Source organism: Sinocyclocheilus rhinocerous, unplaced genomic scaffold, assembly GCF_001515625.1.
Source record: "Sinocyclocheilus rhinocerous isolate Xijiao unplaced genomic scaffold, SAMN03320098_v1.1 scaffold2224, whole genome shotgun sequence".
Classification (NCBI taxonomy): domain Eukaryota; kingdom Metazoa; phylum Chordata; class Actinopteri; order Cypriniformes; family Cyprinidae; genus Sinocyclocheilus; species Sinocyclocheilus rhinocerous.
The window spans coordinates 284,905-290,503 of NW_015652315.1; the positions used below are offsets into that span (position 1 = coordinate 284,905).

The following is a 5,599-nucleotide window of genomic DNA, read 5'->3' on the forward strand; positions in this document are numbered from 1 at the left end:
GGCGTGACAGGTGGTGTGACAATGGCCGGGGTGAGTATCCGTTTGAGGGCATCCACGATCTCCTGGAACGGGTCGGATGCACTCATTTTGTTGATCCTTTGCGGTCCGGTCTTCTGTTACAGAAGGAGACTCACACAGAGGAATAGAAAAATAGCAATAATGTTTATTTACAACACTGAGTGCAGGAGATTCGGGGAGGTGAGTAATAGCACTGAATTACGTCCGTTAAGGGAGAGGAGGAGAGTAACCCTGTCACTGGTCCTCCAGGAGATCGTGGAATCGGGGATAGAGGACAGCACACACCTCAGCTGATGGGGAAACGGAGCTTTCACGGAGTGGATGACTGGAACGTACTGGGGAATGGAACACAGGAGAACACAATGGAGGTAACACAGGAGGTAAGTATATCAAGAAGGTAAGTCTTTCGATGTATCTCACGGATAGGATATAGAGGGAGTCCACTTCGTAGAAACGAGACCGGACACTGGAGTGGCGTGAGGTGTGTGCTTATGAATGGTGGCTGATGATGATTGCCAAGTAGTGACAGGTGCGTGTGATCAGTATTCAGGTGAGGGTGTTCGCTGTGATTGGGAGGTGGCTGAGCCTGGCCGATCCGTTACAGCCATGAGCCCTCGTTTTTAACACATTCATGTCAGTTACATCATTCTGCAACAATTCCTCATTTTCTTCTGTTTGTTTTACTTCTGAACCAATGAGCTGATTTACATGTCTCTTACACAATTTTCCACATATTTTCACCAAATATGTAACAGGACCCAGTACCTTAACCACACTTGCTGGTACCCATTTGACACCTTCTCCTTCCCTGTGGTTTCGAACCAAGACCTGTTGTTTTGTCAGGAACTGTCTTACAGTTTTACTCTGATATTGTTTCTCTTGCTGAGCTGCTTGTTTCTGCTGCATGCTCACAGTAAAACTCGGTTTCAAGAGTGACATTCTGGTTTTGAATTTCCTCTTTATAAACAACTCTGCTGGAGTTTTACCTGTAGTAGATTGAGGAGTACTTTGGTAACAAAAAAGGAAATTGTGAATACAGTGCATTAAATACATGTTGTCATTCTTTCCCTTTTCCAAAGCTCTTTTTAGATTTTGCACTAACCTCTCTGCAGCTCCTTTAGAAGCTGGATGGTAAGCAGGAATCTTGATGTGTTTAACACCATTGTTGTGCAGAAATGTCTGAAATTCGCTGGACACAAACTGTGGACCGTTATCCGAAACCAATTCATCGGGAAGGCCCCAGGTAGCAAAGTAACCCCTTAGAACCTCAATGGTCTTTCCTGCAGTTGTGTTAGACATTAGTGCAATTTCTGGCCAGTGTGAAAAAATATCTGTTACCACCAGAAAATTGTATTTTCCTTTTTGCGCAAAGTCTACGTGTATTCTTTGCCACGGCCTATTAGGCCAACTCCAATTATGCACCGGAGCCGTAACTGGCTGATTTCTCTCTCCCTGACAGGTTTTACAGGTACGTACTAGTGCTTCTATATCTGCGTCAAGGTTAGGCCACCAAAAATGGCTTCGGGCTAAGGCCTTCATTTTAACCATGCCTTGATGATTTTGATGTAATTCAGCCAGTATTTGTGATCTTAACACTTCTGGCACGATCACCCGGAAACCCCAGAGAACGCACTCAGCTTCCACAGTTAATTCTGTGCTTCTCAAAAAACATGGCTTTAGTTCTTCGTCAGTAACATGTTTTGGCCAACCACTTAAAGTTAAATGTTTCACTTTCTGCAGCACTGTGTCTTGTTTTGTCTGTTTTGCTATCTCGTGCAGATATTGGCACACTATCCAGAAACGACACTCGGAAATTCAACTTACTCTCCCTACTTTTAACAGTGAGAGGTAATCGCGACAATGCGTCCGCATTGCTGTGTTTCTCGGATGGTTTATACACGATGTCATACTGATACGCAGCTAAGATCAGTGATCATCTCTGTAATCGCGCTGTAGCCAAGGTCGGAATGCCTGTTTTTGGCCCAAATATCTTGACCAACCGCTTGTGATTAGTGTACAGTGTAAATGTTCGCCCATACAAGTAGTCATTAAATTTGGTTACACGAAAAATGATACTCAACGCCTCTTTTTTGATCTGCGAATAGTTAATTTCCGTCTTTGTCAACGTGCGTGAGACATATGAAATGGGCTTTTCTGAACCGTCTGGCAATTGGTGTGAAATTACTGCTCCAACTCCATAAGGAGATGAGTCGCAAGCTAAAATCACAGGCAATTTTGGATCATAATGAGCTAACACCGGCGCTGACGACAACCGCGATTTTGTGCGCTCGAATGCACTTTGACATTTTTCTGTCCACCTCCAATCTGCGTCTTTGTAAAGCAACATGGTGAGTGGTTTAATTTCACTCGACAGATTGGGTTTAAATTTGCCATAATAATTGAGCATTGCCAGGAACGATCTCAACTCGGATATATTTTTAGGTACAGGGGCTTTGACGATTGCTTCGGTTTATTCCGGGATCGAATGTAACCCGTCCGCATCAATAACATGTCCGAGGTACGTGACGCTATTCTGAAAAAATGAGCATTTCTCTTTATTTAGCCTAAGCCCCTGTGCTTCTAGGCGTTTCAACACATTCCGCAAATTTTCCAAATGCTCCTCCATGTCTTTTCCAGTTATCAAAATATCGTCAAGATAGCACACGCAACCATCTAACCCTTGCAATACCATGTCCATGGTACGCTGGCAGATTGACGGTGCACTAGCGACCCGTATGGTAAACGATTGTACACATACAATCCGCGCTGCGTATTCACAGTGAGGAAAGACTTACTTTCCTCATCCATCTTGATTTGAGTATAGGCTTGCGTCAAGTCCAATTTTGTGAAATGTTTTCCCCCAGCTAGAGTAGAAAACAAATCCTGTGTTTTTGGTATGGAGTACTGATCAATATCAAGCCACGGATTGATCGTCACTCTGTAATCACCGCATATACGAATCGAGCCGTCCTGTTTCAGAATACAGACAAGAATCACGGCCCATTCGCTGTGTAATACCGGAGAAATTATTCCTTTTTGCTCGAGTTCCATTAATTTCTTATCTATGGCCTCCCGTAGTGCATACGGCACCGGCCTCGCTTTGCAAAACTTCGGTTTTGCCTCAGGCGACACTCGCAATTTTGTGGTTATCCCGATTGCGCAACCTAATTCCGAACTGAACACAGCTTTGTGCTACTCGCAAATTTTCTCAACCGGATCACCTATGTGATTCACTCGAGACTAGGGATGTAACGATTCACTCAACTCACGATTCGATTCGATTCACGATTTTGATTTCACGATTCGATTCGATTCACGATTATTATAATTTTTTTTAACAAAATGAGATTTAAGACAAATTATAAATTAAATGTGACCTTTTATTATTGCTTGGACAAAATGCTGCACATTTCTTTGAGTTAATCGTTACATCCCTACTCGAGACCAATCCAAATTTAGCACTTGGATCCAATCGCAGCCCATAAGAGCAGGCCCCCTTCCACGTGACACTAACAAAGTTAGTTTTACGTCTTGCGCTCCGCTCTGAACTCTTACATTCATTTTTCCCAACAATTTTAGCGGTTGGTCAATGTATGTTCTCAGATTCAAATCACATGGTTGCAATTTTACCTTTTTGAATTTCGACCAGTACAAACTCTCAGATATGATAGACAGAACAGCCCTAGTGTCTACTTCCATATACAATTTTACCCCATTACATCTCACCATGACCTTTCAGGCGTTTTCCCTGTAGATCGGTGCTGTTATTTTTACTTGAAATCAGCCCGCTTGTTCTTCCAAGCCCGTTCCAGATGACCAGCTTTTCCGCATCCGCGACACTGGAACTCTTTGAACTTGCAGTCGTTCGGTCCATGCCCCTTTCCCAGACATCTGTAGCACTCGCGACCGCTGTGGTTCCTCGATTCCCTTTGCGAAGTCCTGGTCTCGTGCGATTTTGCTCCTCGCAGTCCTACGTGATCCGTTCGCAGGTACGAGGGCGGTCCCTTCTGCATAGACTGCATACCACTGGTAGTACACTCAAAACTGTTTGTTATCTCGAGCATTCTTGCCCATGACAAACCGTCGTCACTGGCGGCATTCAACAGTTTTCGGCCACACACAAATTGATCTCTCAGCCCCTTCAAGCTAGCTATGTAGTCACCAAAAGATTCTCCCGGTTGCTGTCGATGATTTCTGAATGTAAATCTCTCAGCCAGCACATTCTTCCTTGGTGTATAAAAGTCTCTTACTGCCTTTAACAAGTCGGAAAATTCTGTCTCGCTCACCTCTTTTGGTTCAATCTTTTTGGCCGCCAGAAACTGCATAAGTCTCTCTTCATAATTTTCAAAAGTTTCCGACATTTCGTCGAACATCAATTCCATTTCTGTACTGTAGAGTGCCATGCTGTCTGCGGCCTTCTTCTCTTTTCTTTGAACTAATCATGGCGGGGAGCGACCCACTGCAAAAATCAGCACATCAATCCCATCCATCCTAAAGTGCATACGTTAAAGTACCACCCAGGAGAGCTGTCAAGGGATAGCAGTGCAAGGCTAGCTAGCTTTTGTTAGCCCCACAAAATCCACACCACACTGCAAGTGAAACTTGAAATCGTCAGAAACCATTTTAAACATGTTAGCTATCCAAGTTACATTAAAAAGAACATACCTGATATGAAGTGATCACTGCACAAGCGAAATCCATTGCTTGATGGCTCCCATCGCTCTGTTTTGTTGTCTTGGTTAGCACGTTTTATTGCAGTGAACCATTTTAGTCGTCTATCGGGATCCTTTGGAATACGATAAAATGATTTCCCCTTTGCTTTCCCCCGTCTGTTCTGGCATCCTGGCGCACAGCAGCTGTCCACCATGTTATAGTAAGTAAGGTTTGTAAGGTCTAAACAGTTTTAAATTACAGCCGCTCTAGCGCTCTCCTGATGGCCTGCCAAAATGGCGGAGTTTAGATTGCATGACGTCAACCTCCGGAGCTCTATAGGAATAAAGAAGCTTGAAATGCATTGCTTACCTGTTCTTTTTCGTGACTCTTTGAGTGAGCTCAGCTCAGCTGTGATTGGACGGGCTGACATCACGGGACTGACTAGATAACGGGCGCGGTTTTTGAATCTTTTTAGGAAACACACTAAAAATATATATTTTGCCGTAAGTAAAAGTTATTACATTAAAAAAGGCTTAATGTTAGGCTTTATATGAAAGACTTATGTACACTGAAAAAAATGATAAAAAAATATTTTTAAGGTAAGTGGTTGCAAACAATTTATCTTAGGTAGGCCTACATTTAAATACAAAATGTTAAAAATTAGTCAACTAAATTTGTTTATCTAAATGTAGCTAAAATAAATTGATTGCAACCACTTTCCTTAAAAAAAATTAGTAAATTCAATTAATATTTTTTTCTCCCAGTGAAATATAGTATTAGTAAATATATAAATATATATAAATATTAAATATATTTACTATTGTTTATGTATTTATTTGATTAGCTTTTAATTAGTTATAATAACCTATAGCCCTATACTCTATACAAACATATTTTCTCCAAAAACATTATTTAAAAGAAAAAAAGT

General features: G+C 42.1%; 1 pseudogene; it reads right to left on the reverse strand.

Moving 5' to 3' along the window:
- Positions 1-252: 252 nt before the first annotated feature.
- On the reverse strand, positions 253-4,379 carry LOC107714803 (uncharacterized protein K02A2.6-like; annotated as a pseudogene).
- Between the last annotated feature and the right edge of the window lie 1,220 nt (positions 4,380-5,599).